The sequence below is a fragment of the Parasteatoda tepidariorum genome, chromosome 4 (genome assembly GCF_982258835.1).
Source record: "Parasteatoda tepidariorum strain Cologne lab strain chromosome 4, Ptep-v5.0, whole genome shotgun sequence".
NCBI classification, from domain to species: domain Eukaryota; kingdom Metazoa; phylum Arthropoda; class Arachnida; order Araneae; family Theridiidae; genus Parasteatoda; species Parasteatoda tepidariorum.
This window is the reverse complement of record NC_141758.1, coordinates 25,522,871-25,549,834: the sequence shown is the minus strand read 5'-3', so window position 1 is coordinate 25,549,834 and position 26,964 is coordinate 25,522,871. Positions and strand designations below refer to the sequence as shown.

The following is a 26,964-nucleotide window of genomic DNA, read 5'->3' as shown; positions in this document are numbered from 1 at the left end:
TTTTTCAACGGCTTTTCCTTTTGGCAACTTAGCCGTATATTAAAAGTGAGATAACATTCTTAAGCTTCCAGATGTCCAAAGAATAGTGGTTGCTTAACATTTAAAAGCAATTAAGTTTCCATATCTAATGGTTTATAACATTCGTTGAATTAGTATTACCGGACTAGCTACACTGCATCGGGGAGGATAAAACTAAGTTGATAACCTCTGATGTGATTAATGCTTTAGTTTTGAAAAAATATTGCGAATGCATAATTTAAAATCAAAATATAAAGTCTAAGATATATCTCTAAATACAAATGTCTTTATATCATAAAGAAAAAATATTAAAAATAAAATCAAATAATTAAGCTACCAGTTTTCCTCTCTTCAGGATAAGGGTGACTAACATCCTGAGAAAAAAGAAGTAGTAAATTTCTATACTGATATAATATTTCAAAACTTGTTCTCTATCTTTCCATTTCCAATTTATTGTTCCGGGAACAGAAATATTTTTTTAAAAATAATTGGAAAAGTAAAGAGGTGTGTTTTCAAAAGCTCTTTCAGATACTTTGCCTCAGTTATAAGAGTCAGCTTATTCAAGATTATAAGTTTTAAATGAGACATCAGGGGTTTCTATATTTATTTTAATAGTAAAAAATTAGCCCGACAGCAAACAACTTTACAGTTAAATAATACTTATTTTCATTCATCTCATTCACCAACATAATTTTCAGCTAGTGAATTTGTAGAAATATAATATGAAATATTTACTATTGTGTTCAATTACTGAAAATTTGAATTACTTATAAAAAACATTTTAGTTCATAAACTGGTAGCGTGTAAAAATTAAACTTTGATATTTCTTATATTAACACTTGTCATTTTTCTAATTTAAGATGTACTTGATGAATTCTTTTAAAAGTTTAGATTAATAAAGATCATATATGTATATATATATATAATCGAGGAAATTTAATAAAATTAAAATAAAGAAAATAAAATAGTACGAGTTTCTTAAAAATTCATTCTGTAAAGCAAAAAGCATTGAAACGTAACTATTCCATTTTTAACTTTTCGATAATGGTTTCGGCGTCGTTTTAAGATTACCTAAGTATATTTTGTAGAATTGGATCTTCCCTATCGCGCTTCTTGGTCACAAACGTAAGCAAAATGATAATTCTTACGTAAATGTTTTTTTAAACCAAAATTTAAAAAAAAAGTTTAGATAAAAGAAGTTTAGTATCTCACAAAAGCATTACTCACATTCATTTTTCCTGCTTTGTTGTCGAAAATGGACATATTTTTGAAAATTTCCTAGATTTCATAAAATTCAAATGTATTTTCATTGCTTTTTAAGTTTTTAGTTTTCAGTTCAAGTTTGTAGACACTTACTGTTTAGCAATTCTTCCCTGTTAACATCGTAATATTTATTAACAGCATCCTATATTTGAAAAGCTATGATAAGAGTTAATGAGTTCATTAAGTCAATTAGTAATTAATGAAATTGTAATTTGTTGGGTTAATGAGTTTGTTTTATGGACATTCATCGCACTTAATTTTCTTTAAAATGGGCTTGAAATATGCAGGTTGTCCTATAATGACCTAGCTTAATATATTATTTAATAATATATATTAATAGCATATATTTATATATATTAATTAAATATATACACTGAGCAAAACAATTAAAGGATTCTGTAAGTCTTAACAGTATAAACTAACAGTATAAGCAATTTTTTTTGCATAAAATAGAAGAAGAGAGACACAAATGCCTTTTTTCTCATTTTTAAACTTCGCAATATGAACCTTTTTGGGACGGACGAGTCATAAATGTAGTCGTGCGGAATCAGAATCAGGACAGTAAAAAATTAAGAAGCGGTAGCTTAAGTATGGGCATAGCTAATTTGACAGATTTATTTTTGCTCTCACTTTAAATGTCATCCAATCCGAGTGTGTCAAAAGTGCAATTATAAAAATTTTAATTCGAACTAATCGGTGGTGAATTAATGAAATAAACTATTATAAAAATAGTTTGGCTACCAGTTTTATCTTTTTTACCCTGAGAATGCGTATATCATACCTGCCAACTCTTCCGGATTTTCCGGAAGATTTTATTTTCATATTTAAAGTGGTAGTAATTATATACTATTTTTTCTTTCATAATCTTAATTTTTAAATGATTTTGATCACCACTATTCTTACAAAAATTAAGCACATATATTAATATGCGTTACTGTCATGGTTGTCTTCCAATGCCATTAGTTTCAGTCGCCCTAGGGCATAACACAGATCAGAGGTCTAGTGCCCGCTTGCGCGGGCAAGTACCTTGCCAAATTACATGATCTAGATCATGGTTGTCAACTTAAGTTTTTTCAAATACAACGTATTTGTTTGCTTAAAACTGAAGTTTTCATTCTATTTTAATACCACTGGGAAAAATAATAATGGAAGGGATTAAAAGTTGGCAGGTATGATATATGACTCGCTTATTTCGGAGAGGTTAAGAGTATATATATCTATTATTCGATCTTATAAGATGAACTAGAAAATTATAACGGCTGTACCTTTTGGCAACTTAGCAGTACATTAAAGGTAACGTTCTTAAGTCGATAGATGTTCAAGAATAGTGGTTGATAAGCATTAAAAAGCAAATAAGTTTATATATTGGTTTACAACATTCGTTGAATTAATTAATATTACCGGACTAGTTACACTGCATCGGAGAGGATTAAACTAGGTTGATAACCTCTGAAAAATCAAAATATAAGGTCTAATATATATATACTAGTGGGCTACGCCCCCTGCTCACTAACGCTCGCCAACCCCCAAAAATTGCTACGCAATCTTATGTGGTTTGCTTCGCAAACCAAGCTCACTTCGCTCGCTACTAACTTAGGTACATTGAAAATGCAGAAAATTATAAGAATTCAAAACAATCATTCAAATCCATATAACAACTTTTTTTTTAAAAAAAAATACATCTTTTCAGTAAATACTGAGTCCTTAAAATAAATTTGAATTCAAATAAATGACATGTAATTCGTTAAATCTATTAGAAATGTGCTATAGTATAAAATCTTAAGATGAAATTTCTAAAATTGATATCTCTTTAAAAAGGTTAAAATTTTGGCTATAATTAAGTCTATTAAGAATTGAAATAAGTGAATTGCAATGGAAAAACCTGCATAAGCAAATAAATTCTAGTAAAATAAATAAATTGGTGATATAAATCAAAAACTGTCAAACAAATTCGTAATATATAAATTCGTGAAAAAAAGCGCTTTCGACAAAATACTAAAATAGAGATCGATCGACAAAGACTTCTGCCTAGCTTATGCTCTCCCTGGTTATTTCAGTTTCCGTTTTTAAAAGCGCTATATGTTGAGCCATCTTAGCTAGATTCGGCATGTGACATTTTTAGTGGCAATCATTGGTCGATTTTCTAGCGTTGCCATTCGGGGAGTTGTAATGAGGCTTTTTTTTATCACCGTGTAAGAGAAATTTATATATATATATATATATATATATATATATATATATATATATATATATATATATATATATATATATATATATATAATGAGAAATGTCTTCACATCATAAAGAAAAATATATAGAAAAAAAAATTAAGCAACCAGTTCTCCCCCGTCGTGATAAAGGTGACTAACGCCCTGAGAAGAAAAAACAAATTGTAAATTACTATGCTGAAATAATATTTCAAAACAAGTGCTCTATCATTCCATTTCCAATTTATTGTTCTGAGAACAGAAATCCCCCAATAGAAATATATTTTTTAAATAATTGGAAAAGTAAAGAGTCGGGTTTTCGAAAGCTCTTTCAGATACTATGCTTCAGCTATTAGAGTGCTGATCAGTTTACACAAGATTAAAAATTTTTAATGAGACATTAGGGTTTCTCATATTTATTTTAGTGATTAAAAAAAAAATTACCCCGAGAACCAACAACTTACTACAGTCAAACCCCGCTATAGTGAACCTTCAAGGGACCGAAATTTCGGTTCACTATATCCGGGAGTTCACTACATCCGTTACGCAGGCAATTTAACTAATGGTTCCCAAACTCCTCCTTTTTATTACACATCATTCAAATAAATGACTGAAAAATATTATGTAGTAGCAAAAAATGTATTATTTTTCTTTACTCTTCATCTTGCGTACAAAATAAAATTAGTAATCTTTAGCTGATGAGCAATCCTCAACATCAGACATGGAAACACTTCCCGACTCTCAGATAATTTTTCCTAAATTTCTGTTATTCCGCTTTTTAAACCTGTCTAACTTGCCATTCGAGCACAAAAAAGTAGGCTCATAAAATCGTTTAGCAACATTTGTCCAGGTACTGGAAGATTGCGGCTTCTTCGATTGGTGAACCACTTCAGTAATGCTTCTTTAACATCCTTGTGATCTGTTTTTCTCAACTTTTTTTTTGCCAAACTGCAGATTTGGATAGTTTATACCCTGCAAATAACAGCTTGATTGCATCCATTTTCAATTTTTCAGATTATGCCCATTTTATCATCAATGGAGAACGTTTTACGCTTACTCATAATTGCCAACTTTTACGCATTTAGCGTAAAATTTAATTTTTATATTTAGGGTGGTAGTAAATATATACTAATTTTTTCTTTTATAAACTCAATTTTAAATGATCTTGATCACCACTATTCTTAAAAAAATTAAGCATGTATATTGATACGTGTTACTAACATGGCTGTCATCACCAAAGCCAAAAGTCTTAGTCGCCCAAGGGCACACATTAAGCGATGAAAAAGTCAGATGCGCGCTTCGCGGGCAGGCACTTTGAACAAGTATATATCTAGTCTAGAACATGGCTGTCAGCTTAAGTTTATTCAAATACAACGTATTTTTTTGTTAAAATTTAACTATTAGTTCTATTTTAATACCACTGGAAAAAATCGTAAGGAGGGGATTAAAAGTTGGCAGATATGGCTTACTGCTCGCCATAGTTAAATTTGAGACACTTGTTTGCAGGATTTTTTTAACTGAACTGAGAGCAAAAAGGAGCTGAAATGAGGGCCTTATCAACACATATTAGTGTCCAACCCTTTGACCAATAATGAATAATTACTCATTCCCTCTGACAGAAAATGCATATTGATCCCACTGACACCTTACAGGTGCATCGTCTGCTTGATTTGCTTAGGGATAGGAAAGTGAGGTAAAAGAAGCAAACAAGAAAAAATGCTTATCGCTACATTACCCTCTATAGAAGGTTTTGAAAATCGGTATATGTATTTATTTTGAAGTAGAAATTTCAAAAAAAAAATTAGTCGAAGGCAGAAATAGTTCATTATATCCAACTTCCTCACTTTTTTTGGTTCACTATATCCACAGAAAATAACATTATCCGTGTATAGCAAGGCACGGGACCGAACATTTCGCTTACCTGCCAACTTTTAATCCTTTCCATTGTATTTTTTCCCAGTGGTATTAAAATGGAATTAAAACTTCAATTTTAAGCAAACAAATACGTTGTATTTGAGAAAACTTAAGTTGACAACCATGATGGTAACGCATATTAATATATGTGCTTAATTTTTGTAAGAATAGTGGTGATCAAAATCATTTAAAAATTAAATTTATAAAAGAAAAAATAGTATATATTTACTACCACTTTAAATATGAAAATAAAATCTTCCGGAAAATCCGGAAGAGTTGGCAGGTATGATTTCGTTCACTATAGCGGGGTTCGACTGTATTTGGATCATACTTCTTTTCATTCATAACATTCACCAGCATAATTTTCAGCTAGTGAATACTTAGAAATAAGTGACGCTAGTGACGCATTAAGTAAATTTCATAAGTTTCAGCAGTGATATTTTGAATCATTTATAAAAAGCATTTCAGTTAATAAACTGGGAGTGCGTAAAAATTAAACTTTGATATTTTTTATATTAACACTTGTCATTTTTCTAATATATATATAATCGAGGGAATTTAATAAAATTAAAATAAAGAAAATAAAATGGTGCGAGTTTGTTAAAAATTCATTCTGTAAAGCAAAAAGCATTGAAACGTATCCATTCCATTTTTAACTTTTCGATAATGGTTTCGGCGTCGTTTAAAGATTACCTAAGTATATTTTGTAGAATTGGATCTTCCCTCTCGCTTTTCTTGCTCACAAATGTAAGCAAAATGATAATTCTAAACTTATGTTTACGTAAATGCTTTTTTAACCGAAAATTTAAATATCTTTGTAATTTTTAAGATTTTTTTTTTCAGATAAAAGGTGTTTAGTATCTTACTATAGCATTACTCACATTCCTTTTTCCTTTTTTGTTGTCGAAAATAAGCATATTTTTAAAAATTTCCTAGATTTCATAAAATTCAAATACTTACAGTAGTATTTTATTTATAGTTTTTAGTTGAAGTTTGTAGACACTTACTGTTTAGTATTTCTTTCCTGTTAACATCGTAATATTTATTAACAGCATCTTAAATTTGAAAAGCTATGATACGAGTTAATGAGTTCATTAAGTCAATGAGTAATTAATAAAATTGTTATTTGTTGGGTTAATGAGTTTGTTTTATGGACATTCATCACACTTAATTTTCTTTAAAATGGGCTTGAAATACGCAGGTTGTCCTGTAATAACCTAGCTTAATATATTATTTAATAATATACATTAATAGCATATATTTAGATATATTAATTAAATATATACACTGCTCAAAACAATTAAAGGATATTGTAAGTCTTGTTATAAAATAACGGTGTACGCAATTTTTTGTGTGCATAAAATGGAAGAAGAGAGTCATAAATGCCTTCTTTCTTATTTTTAAACTTCGCAGTATACAAATATTGAGTTTGACGTCAAAGATGACGCTTCAGCGGCAGTGACTTTGATTTGAGATTCTCTGAGAATCGAATCAGAAGTTTGGAGAGTTGTTGGCCGGTTAGACGGGGCACAAGTGCAGAAGTCATTGGATTTTCACAAAAGGTGATTTCCAGGAACTGGAACCGATTTTTTGGAGACTGGAAATGCAGACCGAAGATCAGGGCAAGGGTGTAGAACATGCAACAACGCCCAATGAAGACTGTTATTTAACGCTGACGGTTCGGAGACCCCGAATTATAAATGCCACTCGTTTTCAACAACATCTTCGCTCGGCTACTGGCTCCATATATAAACAAAAATAATAACTATATAACTCGTTTTCAAATTCAAAGCGTTTTATTCATGGTTCTCACGAGCTGAAATATTCAGTCAAGAATACAGAAAGTCTACAAGACTATGATCAACGCCTACTATAACTGAAAGCCTCCACTCGGTTTTTTATAGGTAGTCCGATCAGACCACTGTGAAGGATTTCCACTTGCCGAACGAGTCACTTAATACAAAATCTAGTTAAAATAAGAAAGTGGTAGCATATATATCACTAAAAATTTACGAATATTATTGGTTTTCCTTATTCACTTGTCAACCACTACAGATTCAATTCTCAAATATATATGATGAATTTCTCTCAATTACTTTTATAAAAGGTTTTGGGTTCATGCGCACAACTGGTTCACTACTTATAATAGACCGTGTGGAGGCTTTTTGATGAACGAGGTGATGCAATGATTAACACGTTGAATGCCACGCTAATTTTACACGACTTGCTCGTATGGCCAATCGGTAAATAACTTCAAACTAAATTTGAAAATATTAGACATATTTCGCTAGTTTTATAAAAGGTTTAGCATGACTTTAATGAATTTAGTGGTGGATCTTATAAGCTTACGAATTGCTTAGATGTAGTGGTGAATAAAAATCAACCAAATTGAAAACTAGCGTTATTTAATAATTTTTCAAACGAAAGTGTTTACTGTAATTGAATCACTGATATTTTGAAGATGTCTTCAAAAGCTTTGATAATAGCAGATAAATAAAGTTAGTGAAAAATATACGTCACCGTGGTAATAAAATTTTTTTTATTGACATGGTGCGTTTACGCAACTTTGGCCGAAATCGGGATTAAAATAATATGATTATATGTTTCAGTCTCCTACTCATATGAATCAGTAAGATCACGAAATCTAGACGATTGCTTCATAGTTTCTAGTTATCAAACACATTTTTACATCGAAATAAAAATAATCTCACCTTAATTAACTTAATTGTTTAGATTTGTCAAAGAATTGAAGTTGAATTCCTAACTAGTGAAAATATTTTAAATTTATTAAAAATTTAGCTAACATGAAAAATGATATTATTATGAAGCTTAATTTTATAAACCAAATTTACTTTTTTTAAAAATCTATAACAGTATTTAAATTTCGAGATATTTAATAAATATTTTTAGAGTTATTTTCAATTATTTTTCTTAAATATTTTACTGTTTATATTGAACTATTCTGCCCTTTCAAGTACATATATTTTTATTAAAATGGATAAAGTAAAATTAAAAATAACAATCATATCGAAATTTAGAACTTTAGACTAATAATGGGGATATTTAACAAACTATATTTGATTATTTATATTATAAAGTAACAAAACTATAATGTATTATTACGGAACATTTAAAATTCCTAACAAATAATAAAAATAGTAAAATAGTTCCGGTGTGATTGTAAAATTATATCCTTGCTAGTTTGCTCTTTGCTAAAATAGTTAACGAGTGTTTATAGCAACCAAAAGTTAAAAGAAATTAAGAAAAAAAAGTTTAGGGATTTGATTGCAATGTTAAGCGAAGAAAATGAAGTTTTTATTATTATTATTAGTAGTAGTATCCAGTCTCGCAGTGGACTGATCGTTAAGACACGGTTCCCATCAGATAACCGAAGTCAAGCATCACTGGCTACGGTCAGTGCGCGGGTGGGTGACCACTTGGATCAGTCTGCGCAGGGACCAAGGGTGTGCGATATTGGTCCTCGTTAAACTGTGCTAACGTAAAGTGCTCGACTTCGCGCGCAGGTCATTGGGCTACCGAAGCGGGGGTGCTATCCCCTCCGCAGAGGATCAAAATTGTGATGGCATGTCTCCGGATCATCCTTCGGGATGTTTCCCAGACCGTCGCCAATAGCCCATTGTGCAGCTCTAGTGCGACGTAAATTAACAACAACAAAAAAGTATTATTATCCCAAATTAAATGCAAACAAGATCTGCAGAACCAAACCTGAAGCTATAGAATAATACAATTTGGGTTCGTTAAATGTTTAGTTTTTATTTACAAATCTTTATTACGAAGAATCAAAAATTATTATAGATGAGTGGTTGGGTCCTCAAGTGGTAGCAAGCAGAGAGTGAAGCTCTTAGTATTACAGAAAGAACTAAGTGGTTGTAAATGTTGACATTTGAGATATTTTCTGTGCAGTGCTAAAAAAATAAATAAATAAACGAAATTCCCTGAATAACTTTTAACCTAATCATCAGATTTTCATGTACTAGAATTCCATCTTAATGCATCAAGGGAGTGACATTAGATATGCTAGTTAGTTAGAGCAGAACCTTGGTGGCTCAGGGGATAGAGCCATTCACCTTCCAATAAGTGAACTAGGTTCGGATCTCAGCGATACAAATCCTAACGATGTCTGTCTTGCACCGACCACAGTGCTGACGTAAAATATCATCAGTGGTAGACGGATCATGGGTTAGAGTTCCTTTGCCATCAGGCTAACCGAGGGAAGTTCTCGTGGTCGATAACCTCTCCATGTAACGCAATGCGGGTTAGTTCCATCAAACAGACCTCCGCGAAGGCAAATTTCTCAATATGGTCCAATTGGCCAATATGGTAAACTGAGAAATATGGTTCAAATAGTTTGGTCAAAAGAGTGGTTCAAAGTTTGAACTTAATGTCAAATTTACTTTTTGCGTATTTTGCCATATCTCGAGATATTATTAAGAGAATTGAATTCCACTTATTCCAAGATAATTAAAGGAAAAAAAATATTTTAGTAATTATTAATTTTATATTAATAGTCTATTTAATAATAGTCAAAAATATTTTGTATCGAAAGCCACACAAATTTTTACATCATTTAAATGATTGTTATTTTAAGTAGCGAAATAAAACATTCGAACGAAATTGGTTGTGTAGTTCGTAAAAAATCGAATTTTATTGAAATTTTGCATTTTTTTTTTGCCATTAGAAATTAAATTTTTTTAAAATTATGAAATAATTTGCATACCTTACAATTTTAAATTGTTTTGACTATTTTTTAATAAAAAATGACATATAATAATAAAATATAATAACATAATATAATAAATAATTATTAAAAACTGTTATTTTTTTATGGATGATTTATAATTACTTTTTAAACATTCTGTATATAATTCTTTGACGGACGACTGTAACAATCAAAATTCTTTCTGTAATGACGGAAATAAAAAACTGTTTCAATTGAAAGGTATAGAAGGTTTTTAATGTCTACATCAGTGGTTCCCAATTGGTGGTCCGCGGAACCCCAGCGTTCCGTAGAAGGGTTAAAGAGGTTCCTAGAGTTTTTTAATGAGCGTATGAGAGAATGATTGAAAAAATTATTCAAAGTAATTTAAAATCAAGGAATATAATCTAATATAATTTTTTTTCTTTTTGTTAATGTTTTCAATTTTTAATGCGGAAATTGCTAATAGCTAGATTACTTATATTTCAAATACAATATTCTATATTGTCGGAATTAGTGGAAACAAAAATGTTTTGCACTTTGAAAGTATGCACCTCACTTAAGATAAGGAATATGAAAGGAAAAAAAAATATAAACACTTATTATAACTACCAGTTTATCCAAAATACACTCATGTTATACTACATAAAGTGAAAGTTCTAACTACTTATTCTGCCCAGATGACCATCGATGGTTCGATGTGCGGGCTTCAAACCCGTAGCTGGCGAGAGTCAGAGTGGTTCAATTCCACCTTCTGGGCGTTCTTTTACTGTAATACAAGTTACATAAAACATGAAGTTCGAAAAATACGGTATAAACGCTTTCTTCTATTTTCTAGGTCAGCGGTTCCCGATTTGTTTCGAGAACGAAACCCTGACTGATATCGACATCCTTTTGGCGGAATCATAACTCGAGTTTATCGAATATATATTAAAAAAAAGATAATTTTACACGTCATCATCGTGCAATATAGTTTAACACAATGTTTCCCAAAGTGTGGTACGCTTACCCCCAGGGGTACGGGAACAGTTTAGTGGGGGTACTCGTTCTTATGCGAAATATCTTGCAACAAACGAAAATTTCAAAAAATTTTATTTAATAACAAAGCTAGCCATGAAAATTTACTATTACGTATTTTTCTATTGGCTATTTTTTGCAAAGTTGAACGAAAGTCAACTTTGTGTGGTGTGGTGAAAATTAGTGGTGTCAACAGCCAGTTGTGATTTTTAATTTTGTGCAATTTTTTTTTATCACAGCAAAAACAGTACCATCCTTCTCCTTGATGCAAATAAACTTATTAACAATACTTTGTACCAAAAAAGAAAAATAAACATATTTTTTAAAAAATACAATCATTTTTTTTACTAGTGGTACGCAGCGTTACGAAAAATTTAGAAAGGGTACACAAAAGTCATAAGTTTGGGAAACACTGATGGTTTAACTTAATGACCGATCTATTTTAGAAATTACTTGTTAAGCTATCGAAAGAAACCTTCATTTACGGCATTTTTTAATACGCAGCCAACTACATACCTGCCAACTTTTACGCATTTGGCGAAAATTTTATTTCTGTATTTAAAGAGGTAGTAAAATGTATGCTTTCTAAATGTTAATGGCATTTATAAACTTAAGTTATAATTTTTTTCATCCACCATTATTTTTAAAAAAATTACGCACATATATTGATATATAATACTGTTGTGAAAGTCAGCATATACTTGTTCAAAATGCAACGTATGTTTCTGTTTAAAATTGTAATTCAAATTACGTTTTAATACCACTGAAGAAAATCATTCTTGAAAGGATTAGAAGTTGGCAGGTATGCAACTATTTCTGTCATACATGAGATCAGATTGGTAAACCATGATTTGAGAGCAAATCAGAATAGCTACATAGAAAAAATGCACGATTTGAGGACACCATTCATTTATAGAAAATATTTGATTACATAGGCAACAAAAAGTTTTTTGATGATAACTAATATCCGACTATAATAATAACATGAGAATGCATATACATCACCTCCTACATCAGAAAGCCTCCACACGGTTTTATATAAGTAGTCTGCGCAGACTATTTAAAAGTGAACAGTTTGAGAGCATGAAACCAAATTCTATTTTAAAAGTGACTGAGAGGAATTTAGCTTATATATTTGAGAATTGAATCTGTAGTGGTAGACAGGCAAATAAGACAAACTAATCATATTCATAAATTAAACAAATTTTTAGACATATATTTGCTACCACTTTCTTATTTTTACTAGATTTTCTATTAAAGGGCTCTTTTGTAAACTTGTTTACCTTCATAATGGTCTGATCGGACTACCTATAAAAAAACAGTGTGGATGTTTTCAGTTTCAAAGAGGTTAAGAGGTTATACCGAGATAAAGGAACTGAAAATATCTTTAGCAGATACAAATGCTGCAAAGTAGGCATATTTTTTCAAAATTTAGCTACCGCTAAACTATTTCCGGGTTGTGCTTTGCAAAAGTCTGAAGTGATTAAAAAGTTCATATTTGTGTAAGTCAAATAGTTACTTTTTTCTATTGAAAAAACATTGTCCTTTGACTGAAGATCGGAATACAAATATTCATATTATTAACACATTATGCAGGGTTCGCGCTAAGCATTCCCCACCTCACCAAATGCGTAAGAATTATAAATTTGTGGAATGAAATCGAGTTTTGGCGAATGATTTTTTCCCATGAAAAGAAAAATATACATTTCACCCGATCTTCAAAATTGCGTTAAAATGAATTTTTCTAAACAAATCAGTATTTTTTTTTTTATATAAGAAGCAGATGAGCCGCATAACCAATGAGAATTGAATGCAATTGACATAAGCCTGAAACAAACTACCGTAAAATATTTTTCTATGGGAAAAAAATTAATCATTAAAAATCGTTAAGATTTGCACTTGGCGAAGACTTTCGAAAATTGGAGAATACTTTTGATATTAGGCTAATTAATTGACTGATAATTTGGAATCTTTAGCACAGGCCCTGATTATGGTATATTGAACTAACTTGCATCTAAAAAAGTCCTTATAATAAAACTCTTGTATTTTTTCTCTTCCTTTTTTTGAAAAAAAGTAATCATCCTTTTAAATAGAAGCTTCTGGCACAAATGTGTAAAACATTAAAAAAACTAAATTTTTAGTTTCATTTTTAATATTTATCTTTATCTTTTCTGTAAAAAATGCAAACTCGAATTTAGTTTTAAATGTCCATTGGCAAAAAAAAAAGAAAAAAAAAAGACAATTGCTATTTTTATTTAGTTCAAACAAGAGTTAACTAAATCTGTTCATAATTATTAAGACTTCAAATCATGAAATAAAATTTCTTGCAAAGATTCGAATAGTCGATGCAACAGTGAGATTCCTCTTCTATTCACTGATTGGAAGTAGATTAAGTGTCGAGCTAACGTCTCTTTTGATGACGTATCTGTCATTGTATTGTGATGCACATCATTAATGGCAACATCAATGACCCAAATAGAAGCTTATTTCCAAGAATCGCGTCTTTTATCAATAGAATAAGCAAATCGATTTGGTGTTTTATCCCAGCTAAGTAAGTTTATTCAACCTATGATTTCTATTCAAATATGAAAAAGATGTAAAACATTGAGGAAAGGGTATTGCACCCAATATCGCAAATTGAGGTAATGAAGTCATTATTCTTTATCTATTTTTGGAAAGAATCCCTCAGGTTCTAATACAATTCGATTTTGATTAGTCAAATTTAGGAGAAAAAATAATTTATTAAGTTTCTTTTACAACCTTATGACGATTGTATAGAATAAGCTGTATATGTAGTGATAACCACTATAATAACCAAAATAACGTGTAGTGGTAACCACAAATATACTGAAATATAAATTATAATTTTTCATGCATGGTCTTTGTTAAAGACAGTCATCTAAAAAATTTACAAAAAATTAGCTACCATTTTTCTTCATTTTTCGACGCAGTTCGCATTTTTCAAAACATTTGGAGGATACTTTCAATCATTTTTGTAGCTAATTGGGTGATGTTCAGTTGGTTTGTTGTATAAAAAAATTTGCATTATCTGTTTGTCGGAAATAAGTTGTTATATATAGGAAATCGTGTGTTAAATAGTTTATGTAGTAAAGAAAAAAAACTGTAGCAAAGCTCATCTTCTAACTGGAAAGTCTGGTGTAACAGGAGGAGCCACTTTATAGAACCACTTTATACTGCAGCTCTGTTTCACATTTTTGTAGCTAATTGGGTGATGCAGAGAAGCCAGCTTGCTCCGGACAGCGAGTAAATATTTTCGAGTGGTAGTTTATTAATTGTGATTCTTGGTTTAATAGATTCAATTTATTAGGTTTTTATCCATCACTATTTTTAATTAATTCAAAAGCTTTTATAATTCGCCACTTAGAAATGTTGTATCTTTTATAAACTACGCAAAACTGAACAAATATTTGCAAATTTGTGTTTAACGTTATTAACCGTTTTGCAAATTGTTTTGGCGTATCCGAAGCAGTTGGCATCTCTGGTGATGTTTAGTTGGTTTGTTGCATTAAAATGTTTAGCACACTTCCTCAGAAATAACAGAAATCTGCATTATCTAATTTGTCAAAGTAAGTTATTACATATAAGAAATCGTGTGTTAAAAAGTTTATGTAGTAAAAGGAAAAGCTGTGCTGAAGCTCATCTTCTAACTGGAAAGTCTGGTGATGCAGGAGGAGTCACTCTCTAGACCTTTAGACTGCAGCGCCGTTTCATATTAGCACTCTGGTTACCCAGTACCAGCCCTAGTGGGCTCTCTATTATTCATCGTATCTGATATGATTCAAAGAGATAAGATTAAGATATGGCTAGTCAAATAGTCTAGTATATGGATAACAAAAATTTATATAGCAAAGAAATACGATTCCCCCGCGACTGTGGTAGCTTTTGGTGTGTTGATCCACGTTTACATCAGTCTGATATATATGAATGGTAATAAAGTTAAAAAAAGGCTGCACTATTTACAATACCTTCTTGGACAGTATACCACCCGATAAGAAAAAGGCTGCCTATAGGTTGTGTGTTATAGTTTTACGTAAAAATTCTTAGCTTAAGATATTGAATTTTGCTTTGTCACATTTTCAGCTTTACTAAAAAAATTGCAGTCAAGGAATCGATATATTGAGAGAGTTTTAAATGATGTAGGTCATCTCCTGAAGTTTGATTTGATTCATAACGTAGTATGGAGCATTTGTAATATTTTATTCCGTAAAATATCAAGTTTATTTAACAAGTGATCTGGCGCTGTACACTATGCTGGTGAAATATTAAGTGGAATATTTGTCGCATTTTTTTAGCTTTACTAAAAAAATTGCATTTAATGAGCAATATATTGAGAGAATTTTAAATGATATCTTCTTTATATGGTCATTCGATTTAAGTCTATTATTTAATATTAGGTCAAGGTAAAATTTTCTGCACCACTGGAACAGTTTAGAAATCATCGTGAGTTTTTCAATTAATAATAAATTGCTTTTATCAGTATACCCGCCAATTTGTGCACTACTTCTCAACTTCGTAGCCAAAGTCTTGAAATGGAAAACTCAGGGTTTAAAGAGTTTTCGGACAACTGCTGTGTCATCGGCGTAGAAGGCAATTAGATCATTGGAATCCCCATTCTCCTTTGGGAAATCTGATGTAAACAAAATATACAAGGAAGGCCCAAGAATATTTTACAGGGGTAGCCTGGCATGTATGTTTTTAACAGTAGAGCGAGCTTTATGGGAAGATCCATTTGTTAAGGAGGAGTGTAGAAGCTGTGAAGTAAGTCATATATGCATACCTGCCAACTTTTAATCCCTTCCATTATCATTTTTCCCAGTGGTATTAAAACTTCCATTTTAAGCAAACAAATACGTTGTATTTGAAAAAGATTAAGTTGACAACCATGATAGTAACGCATATTAATATATAGGCTTAATTTTTGTAAGAATAGTGGTGATCAAAATCATTTAAAAATTAAATTTATAAAAGAAAAAATAGTATATATTTACTACCACTTTAAATATGAAAATAAAATCTCCGGCAAAATCCGGGAGAGTTGGCACGTATGCATAAGGCAAATTGAAGCTATGTAATTTTATTATATGGCTTTGATGCCAAACGCTATCAAAAGAAAACATCTGGTAGTAATGCAACTGACGTCTCTTTTAAGTAAAAGCCATTTGAAACTAATTCAAAAAGTCTAATGAAGTTAGTAGTTTTCTTAAATATTTTGACGAATCCGGAGCAATCTGCGTTCAGCCAACGCCTCCTACAACTGAAAGCCTCCACACGGTTTTTTATAAGGTAGTCTGATCAGACCACTATGATGGTAAACCAGTTTTCGAAAGAGCCCTTTAATACAAAATCTAGTAGAAATAAGAAAGTGGTAGCAAATTTTCGTCTAAAAATGTGTTTAATTTATGAATATGATTGATTTGTTTTATTTACTTGCATACCACTACAGATTACATTCTCAAATATATTTGACAAATTCCTCTCAGACAATTTGGTTGCATGAGGAACAACAGGTTCACTTTTTAAATAGTCAGCGCAGACTACTTTTAAAAAACCGTGTAGAGGTTTTCTAACCCCGTACAGTTTCTCGAAAAGAAACTCAAGGTGGAATATTAAACGGTTTCAAATTAATAATTAAGTTAATAATAATATATATAAAGTTCATTGAAAATTTCTAGTGGTAAAAAATTTCTATTTAAAAATATTAAAGTAAAAACTAAAGTTAAAATTATTATATTTTGTTTCTTCTTTTTGCACACGAGTAAAAAATATATCAAGATTTTCGATTTTCTCCCCAGTCGATGCATTTTAAGAGTTTCTTCCGCATTTTATTCAAAAAATTCAAGTTTGATCCAACACAATTTTAATAATTAAAATTTACCATTTAATGCATTGGTTCTCAACGGGGGCGATACCGCCCCCTGGGGGCGGTGGGAGTATGATAAGGGGCGGTGAATTTGTTTTGGGCGGTAGGGGGCGTTGAATATGTTTTGGGCGGTAAGGGGGCGATGAGCATGGTTTGTCATTCAAATTTAATTTTAAAACTTACAAATAAAATTATTGAATTAAGATTTATTTAATAAATAAAACTAATCTAAAATTAATATTAAAGAAAAAAATATGAAATTAATATAATAAATAAGGATTATCCGATACACCGTCGTACCAGCTATAAAACGAACTTAAAAGACACCTATTCTTCGATCCGAACCAACACAGCTCAGCGCATGAGTCAGTAGTGATGTAGTAGTAGCCTCTGATTCATTCAAGCCATTTGGTGGAAATTGAAGTGCATGCGCTTTCAGTATGAATGTTTGACTGGACCCGTGTTTGTTAAGCTTTCTTGCAGTTTTTTGCCCAGTTTCGATTAGATCTCATAGTTTATTTGACCAGGTACGTGCGCGAATTAATTCTTTATCATAAATTATTTATTAATTTTGAGAAATAGTTGATTGTCTTTCATCGTCTGTATTTTGCTTACACTAACAATGTTGGTTGACAAAAAGAAGTGTCATCAATACGTGCTTGAAGTTGGGATTTGTACAATCACTGTTGAACTCTCAATTACCCATGTGTTTAAAGTTTTATCTAATGAGGTAATGAAATCATATCGTTAGCAGCAGCATTTGCAAAAAACTTATCCTGACAAACAAAATATAGATTTGTCATTTTTCTCAAACACATCTTGTTTCACGTTTCTGAAGGCGTCTTCGGTCTCAGGGTTACTAGCAACCTCATCACAAAAATGCGACGATGGTTTGATAGCTTCTTATAATACATCAAAATTTATTTCTAAATCTGGGAAAGCTCATACCATCGAAGTAGACTTGATACTGTCGCTTGTCAAGGAAGTTTTAGAAACTGTTTTACACCAGCCAGTCGCATCCAATGCAATAAAAAAACATCCCATAAGCAACGATTCAGTACGGTGACGAAATGATGAGATGGCCGAAGACGTTCAAATTTCTTTATGCAAATTTTTGATATCCATCGAATTTTCCTTCAAGTTGATGAATCAACCTTGCCAGGTAATGTAGGCTTTACTGTAGGCATAGGTCCGGTTTGTAAAGGTAGGAAACATTATTCAAGATATGTTTTTTGCAAGAAGTTTGATTATACAGATATCAAAGGTAAATCTATTTTTAATACTGTCGAAGATTATTTTAAAGAGAAAAACATTCCTCTTGCGAATATTATGTCCATTTCCACTGATAGGTTAATGCAATGGTGGGTCGACATCGTGAGTTTATCGTCCTTTTGAAAAGGGTGGTACCAGATATTTTAACTGTTCACTGCGACAGACAGCATTCAGTAGGAAAAACTCTCAGTGACCGCTTGCATCAATCATTGCAATATGCCATATCTGCTGTCTACGATTGATTATTCAGACGCTTGCTACTATACACCGAGATTCACTGGCTTTCCAAAAGCTTCTGTCTCAATAGGTATTGGAATCTTTTCGACTCTGTGCCTCGGAAACAGAAATGCAGCACTGAGAGACAGATTGCTAGAATTTATGAAAGGTTGATTTATCTGTAAAATGTAATGGCGGTTAATTTGATCCCTACAAAATCAGTTATTTCAGCCTTTTCATTTTGTGGAAGCAGAATTTTGGTTGGAAAGAGTTTAGCCAAACAGGCGAAATTTTCTCTGATGACGCATAGGAATATTGTCAACACCTTGACTCTTGGCACATGGACTTTTCTGACCCTTTTAAAGACGTTTTGTTCTCTTGAAGTCCCTCAATGGTTTTGTGGGTTTTGAACCCTTTTGTAAATATTGAAACAACAGAGGTTTACGAGGAATAGGTCGAATTTTTAACTAATGAACCTTCAAAATGGTGATCGTCTCATAGAATTTTTGCTAAAAGGTAACATGAGTCGTCTCTATCCTGGACTGTAGACAATCGTTAAATTTTTTTAAATTGTCTTCCCTGCCTCCTAATTTGTCGAAAGGGGATTCAGTGCTGTTACGGATCTTGTCACAAAAAGGAGAAATTGACTCGAAATTGTGCAACGCGGGTATTTGCGTCTTCATCTCACTAAAAGTATTAAACCGAGAAGGAATTATTGACTGAACCGTTAAGTACAATCATCCCACTAACATAGTTACTTCCCACTAACAATGTTTCGTTGATATTACTTTTTAGTGTAAAAAATTATTTTGTATGTTTTTTTAATTATCTATTAAGAATAAATTATAATTCTTAAGTATAGGTTTCTTTGTTGTATTTTTTTTTTCATTAAACGTATTTATTTTGATCATAACAAATAGACTGTGATTACCTGTCGTGAGAAAATTATCGAGTTAATTTATTCTTTTTTAAAAAACCAAACAAATTTATAGCATAAAAATATTGTTTAAAAAGTTTGTCTCTTATAACTCAGCACACGTCCCTCCGTCCCCATGCTCTAGTCTAAATAACAAAGGGGGGCGTTAAAATTTTTTTTGCTCCTTAAGGGGGCGGCAACGTTAAAAAAGTTGAGAACCTATGATTTAATGTGTGGCAAATCTAATAATAAAATATGTTTTAATTTTAATTTGCTACTAAAAATGTGTCGTAATACAAAGTTCAAAGAACTCTATAGATTTCTAAGCTGGATAAATTGCAAATTATATTATATAATTAAAATAGTATATAAAATAAACGTTTTTTAATGACATAGATAATATATATGTTAGACTTCTATGTCTAAATAATATATAACATCTACATTTTTATATAATTTTTTTTAAAAGTTAATAAAGTTCTTAACAGTCCTTCGGATACAAATAATCTAAACAACTCTTACAAAACGCATTAGTTTTGTACTATAAAATTATTTTAATATAAAAACATTTTTTCTTGAAATTAATTTTATATTTTGTGGGTGTATGTGTGTGATAGAATTTTTTTTCTTTCGAAAAATAGATAAACATATATTGTTTACCTTTAGATTAAAATTAGAGAACAACTGCCATAGTTAATAGAATTATAACGATTCTATTTATTCAAATATTTAACAATCATCCTAGTTTTGAAATTAAGTTTATTGGATACGTAACTATGAAAGGTTTGAATTGTGGTTCTAATTAAATAAAATATGCAAATAAACATTTCAGCAGAATTCGGCACGTTTAAATGCTTCTACTGTATTTTAATCTCAAATATATATAGCAATTCGATATATATTTTTAGAAAAGAAATCTTAAAACTCTAAGCGGCAAATTTAATAACAACAATATTTATTTGAATAAACTTTCATTTGAAGCCGAAAATGACTTGTAATTTGAAGATAAAAGAGATTTATAAGCTTTATAGCTTTCTAAGCTAATTAAATTACAAATTTAATTTATCTATCAAAAGATTTTGTCTTGGATATTCATGCAACAAATATTTATCTAATATTTCATGTTATTTAAAATGCGATAGTGACAGTCCTTTTATTTCCTTGGGCAAATATAGAAAACTTTACGAATGGCATTCTAGATAATTATGCAGATATTTTAATGCAGAATTGCGTTTTAAATATTAAAAATGTATAAAACATTAAACTTATTAAATGCATTTGGCTTTTTTTATAACAAAGACAGTGTAACTTTAAATATTGATTGTCAGAATCTTTGTTTAATTAGTAAAAGTATATATTGCGTATCAAAATCTATATACTATTGCAATTATTAAATATCTAATCATGATTCTAATTTAGCGATCGTTTTCTTTTGGAGGAATATAGAAGCGACGACTGATTAAACAAATGATATCGACTGATTAAAAATTGTTATTTCTTTCCTATTGAATTGTGGGTAATGTAGATTGTTCTAAAAGTCAAATATTACTGTGAATGTGTTAGCAAATCAGATGAATAATATTTTCTGAAATGTTTAATGTATTTTTTCCGAAAAATCCCTTCATTCACTCTAATTATTCTTGAATGAGAGAAACCAAAATTTTCTAAATAGTATTAAAAATGAAGATAGATGGATTTATTTTCTCAAATTACTTTTTTTTTCTCACGAAAAGGAAATCTGTTTCTTAAGGAATTATTTATTCACTAATCAATCATTTAGATCATATAAATGAAAGAGCAGTATATTTTTTCCCCATGGGAATCTACTAGATATTTAACTATATTTTCTGGAGTTTCAAGCGATATTACAGAGAATTAAAAACGGAAAGTTTCTTCAAAAATACAGTAAAATATTCACTTAAAGATTCCGTTATTTTTCAGAAATAGTTAAATAAAACTTTGTAAATTACTTTCAGCTCATTCTTAAACATTTATAAGTCGGTGCAAATAGTTTATTCGTGTGTCTAACCCTGAAGCTTGACTTTATAACTTTGTCATATGGAATTTAGATTTCCATTAAAAAAATTAAAATTGAAAGCAAGTTTTTCACAAGGCTAATATAATTAGTTGTAGTTTTAATGTGTGTTAGTGGAATATATAAATTTTTTACTTTATATTTTATTAAAATATCACTTTCAGTAATGTTCTTACACTTGAATTTTTTTAAAATTTAATATCCAATTTATAATTCAATAAATCTATCATATTTTCATAGCTATGACTCAATTTTCTTTTTAACTAAGATATTCAAATTAATTTATGTAAATTTCTTTTTTTATGTTATCACTTCTTTACGTGTGAATGAGTTTACAAGCATATAAACAGAAGCAAACCTCTCATAAGACTATTGTAATTAGTTGTTAAGTTAAAGTTAGTGGAATAGGTGTATTTATATTTAGTTTATATTTTAGTATTAAAACATCACTTTAAATGTCTTTGCCCCAAATGAAGATTTTTTTATTTAATTGCCAATCTATAATTTCAAAACAAATCTTCCCTATTTTAATTAGGCGTTAATAAATTGAAATTCTATAGCTTTATTTACCGCATGCTCCGAAAATGGCAGCTGATTGAATAGTCAATTTACTCTGACTTGCCTAGCAACAGAGATGCCAACTGCTCCGGACACGCCAAAATAATTTAAAAAAAAGTAACCAACTACAAAGTAAATTTTGCAAATATTTGACTATTTTTGCTTACTTTTTAAAAGATATAGCATGACATAAGTACTTTCTTTCTTTATTTAAACAAAACTGGGTGCCTAGGCATCACCTCCTACATCAAAAAACCTCCACACGGTCTTTTATAAGTAGTCCGCGCAGACTATTTAAAAAATGAACCAGTTGTGCGCATGAACCCAAAACCTTTTATAAAAGTAATTGAGAGAAATTCATCATATATATTTGAGAATTGAATTTGTAGCGGTTGACAAGTGAATAAGCAAATCAATAATATTCATAAATAAAACAAATTTTTAGTCATATATTTGCTACCACTTTCTTATTTTAACTAGATTTTGTATAAATTGACTCCTTCGGAAAGTGGATATCCTTCACAGTGGTCTGATCGGACTACCTATAAAAAACCGTGTGGAGGCTTTCGGTTATAGGAGGCGTTGCTTACCCCAGTGACATAAGAACTATTAAGTGGTGAATTACATAAGTTAACGAATTATTTAGAAATAGTGGTGGATAAAACTCAACTAAGTTGAATTTTTTACACCAAGAATCACAATTGATATATTACCACTTTATATATACTGTCCGGAGTATATATAAAGTATATATTTGCTGTCCGGAACAAGTTGGCATTTCAGTAGTTACTTAAAAAAAGAAAACTGTTACTTTTTCTTAAAATAGAAAAAAAGTGGTATCCCAGTGTTTCATTCGTTTTGCAGAAACACGATAGTTTTGTTTATCAAAATATAAGTCGTTATTTTTTGAATTGGAATAAGTCCATTTGGAGCCAAAAACCCGTATTTTATTAAGTTTACAACTGTAATAATGAGCCCCCCTTTCCCAATCGGATTGCTACGAGATTTCATCCATTACCCAATTCAAAAACTCTTACGGCCTGCCAACTTCTACGATATTCGTAATACATTTTATAGAGTGGTAGGCATTTAAAATCCAAAACTTTTAGAATTTTAGGTAATTTTTCCAACATTTTAAAAACCTTACCACGATAGAGCTAAGGCGAAGTGGCGTTATGAACTTTTAAAGAATTTGTATGTTGTGGTGTGGAAAAAAAGCTTAAATGAATAAAGAATAATACTTTTAAACATAAACATAGCTACCACTCAAATAAATGTTTACACATAGGGTAGAAAGTTGACAGACCTCCTTCTAGCCATCTGAACCCAAACTGCCGTGAGAGTTATCGCCCAATCAGTCTACTTAACATACTTAGAAAAATTTTCGAAAAAATCATCTACAACAGAATAAAACCCCTACTTGCAGCCCTTCCCGACGAACAGTATGGATTCCGACAAAAACTAGATACCACCAAACAGTTACTCCGAATAATAGACTATACTGGCAGAGCAATCATAAATAAAGAAACAATAGCCTACCTGATGATCGACATTTTCAAAGCATTTGATAAAGTATAGGGCACACTGGTACAATATGTAAACTCATTCAGCTAAAGTTTCCACAAGGCATAATTAAAATTTTATCCTATTATTTTTCTAATAGAACATTTCAAGCCACCAGCAAAAACAAAAAATCTACAAAAAGAAACATCACAGCCGGAGTTCTCTGTCTAGTTACAATCTAACAAATCTAGTTACGAATGCGTTGTAACTTATTTTTAATTCTCAATAGAGGTTACTGTAATAATAATAAAATGTAAATTATAATGTCGCTTTCAATTTGTCTCCCGTAAAAGACCTAAAATTTATACTGTATAGAATTTTTGAAATTTACCGAATTGTCTGAAAGACAATGTTGTAGTTCTGAATCAAAATTTGTTTCTGATCAATTATAAACATAATAAATAGACTGAAACGCGCCTAAAATAACAATAAATTTTGTTTGCGTTTTTAAGAGCTAATTTAATTTAGATGGCTAGGTAAAAAAAAGTTCTAAAGCTACATAAATCAATTAATCACTGTTTATACAATTATTTAGAACAAAAAGTTTTAAGCTATTTTGTTCTATTTTATTCATAATTAACTAATTTAACCTTTAAAAGTGCTTTTTTTAAACAAATAACAAGCGTTTTTACTTTTGTTTTAAATGTTTCATTGCATTAATCTTAATAAAAAAAATGTGGTTTTTGTGAAAGAATCCGTTAATTAGTCAGTAAATGACATTTTCACACCATTTTGAATTTTGTAGCTTGGATATCTGTTTTTTATTGGTCAGTGGCACTCTTCTCCACATAAACACCCTCATTTAATGGGTGGTCGATAAATTGGTAAGGGGCAATTTTGTAGCGTTAAAAAATAAATAAACGTTTGGACTATGAAACAGTACAGCAAAGTTTGCTATGTAATATGTTTCTATTTTATACGATGACTAATTAATGGTAGAGAAAGATTAAAAATTTACTTTTTGTCAGCACTTCTCTACAAATATATATCTAGTAGAAATATATCTTTTAGATACCTAGATCAAGATAGTGTTGTGTAGATCTATAAATCGACTACATCAACTTTTATCTATCAATAGATACTTTACGATTCATCAACTACCGATTTACCGATTTAAAATTTAATTTTCAGTGCTCCTAGCCCGCAGGGTTATCTACACTTTCATCGAATAGTGAGAAAACAATAAGGGAGGAAAGGGGGTCAGGGGGCGTGCAGGCATTCTGCATATAAATGAGATAAACAGTTTAGAATTAATTGGCGCCAACACGGGCGCAGTCTGGGTTAAATATATACACATAATAAAGTGATTACATTGAACAATAAATACGCATATGATGAAATTAAAACTTAATAATAATAAGAGAATATATACAAATAACGAAATAATTACATATGTACATCGAAGAGCGTTTGAACGTGGAAAATCGAAAGGCCCTTTTTAGGGCCAAAAAATATTACAGCGAGCTACGCGAAGAAGCTGAAGGTCCGTGGTTCCTCTTGATTCCCTGCATCACTCCCTCGCCTCCCCCCCGAAGGGCTTCATTGGTGCAGAGTGATACAGTTCCTCTTGAGTATGATTAAGTTTAATAACATGTCTTATATACTATTTATTTGGTATTTAATATTTATAGTGGTAGCTACGCCACAGTGTATTGACGAAATTAATTTTTAAAGTTGAACAAAAAACCTTTAAAATTTCCAATAGTATATCGGCACATTTTTCTCCACTTTTTAAATTTTTTCCGGCTGTGGACTCAGAGACTTATAATTTTGCTGATTGAAAAGGTATCATAAAAAATTACTTTAATGCTTAGATTTAACGTTAAGCAAAATATAAGTTTTAACACTATGCAAAAATGGTTTTTAATTACGATGCCTGGGGTAAAAAATACCTGATCATTCCTTTGATTGAATAAAATTCTTTGTGAAAAATTATTAAGAAGTATACTTTTTCATTTGTATCTAGAAAGAAACACGACGAAAATTGTTTACACGACAGTTTATATTTCCTTTCATTTTTTCTCTGTGTAAGAAATATCAAGCTTTTTATTGGATATTTAATGAAATAAGACTGAAAAGAAAGCTTATAGTTTAGCCTGGAAAATATCAACCTTATACCGCTTTTATACCTAAAGCATTTTGAAAAAGTTTACTTTTTAGAAATTCTTGTTTTTTATCTTGAGAAAAAGGAGTTCAATTGAAAAAATTGTAAATTTAAAAGCAATTTTCTTAATGATAGATGCATTGCCTAACAAAATAACATTATTATTTTTGCTTCAATGCTTTAAAAGCATTTTATGTTTCATTAATAATTTAAGAAGTAAAGTTGCTTATATACAGCTTTGATGTAACACAACATCATTTTTTTTTAAAGTTTTTTTTTAATATCTGTTCTTTTAACTCAGTGTAATCAGTGTGTTCTTTTGAGAAGAGTTCATTAATATTTTAAAGTTCATTAAATTATAAATTTAATTGGAAAGGGAGCTCTAGATGTAAGTTAAGATGCTAGAAGGGATGCCACCGGCAACTAAAAAAATAAAATTTGGCAGAAACTCAATTCATTTTTAATTATTTATTTATTACTCAATTGTAACTACCAGTATGATTTACGTTTTAATTTATTCATAATTAAAAATATATAATAATATTTAAATATATCATTCCCCCCTCCCTCCAAAAAAAAACTAAAAACAACATGTCAGAGAAAGTTGAAAATTTCATTAAGTGAGAATTTAATTCTTCACCACTTTTTCCAATTTTAGTCGCCCGTGGCAACCCTCTGTCTGCTGAAGATTTTAAAATTATTTAATAATTTTGCAGTCGTTTTATAGACATAAACTTAAAAACAGAAAATGTTTTGATATCTTTATGTCAAGAAAGTAATCATGTATATAATTTAATTTCAAATATTGTAAATATGTTTTTTTTTGTTATAAGGAAATTTTTGTTATAGATTTAATTGTTAATTGAAGTAACTGTTAAATAAATTTTCATGGTTATACTAATTTCAAACTCAAAACTGAATATTAATCCGCTTCACTTACATTAAATAGAATAATTTGTTTAAGAACAATCTCTTTTATTCTTGTTAAATTTCGTGTCAAGAATTTTTTCTTCCTTTTTTCTCAAACTCAGATTTTTTTCGATTCGCTCTATCTTATCTTATATGTACGAGAAAAAAGCTATTCCTGGAACAAAAGTAATTTAATGAAAAAGTAAAGAAGAGAGATTGAGGCTATAGAACTAACTCTGTGTATGCCTTGAATGTAAAAATACTTAACGTTTGAAAGGGAAATAATATAACAGAAGCAGAGCTAGTTTTGAAGCTAAGAAGAAAATAACAGAAATAGTATAAACAGAGTTCTTGATCAGAACATTGATTAACTC

At 30.3% G+C, this 26,964-nt stretch overlaps 1 protein-coding gene and 1 non-coding gene across 2 annotated transcripts in view; one reads left to right on the top strand and one right to left on the bottom strand.

Moving 5' to 3' along the window:
- Nucleotides 1-26,964, bottom strand: part of LOC107449653 (uncharacterized) — a 226,518-nt gene that overhangs the window by 75,149 nt on the left and 124,405 nt on the right. The gene's annotated exons all lie outside the window — the stretch shown is intronic.
- On the top strand, nt 10,794-10,880 carry TRNASTOP-UCA (transfer RNA opal suppressor (anticodon UCA)). Its single transcript has one exon. It is a non-coding gene; the product is annotated as a tRNA-Sec (tRNA).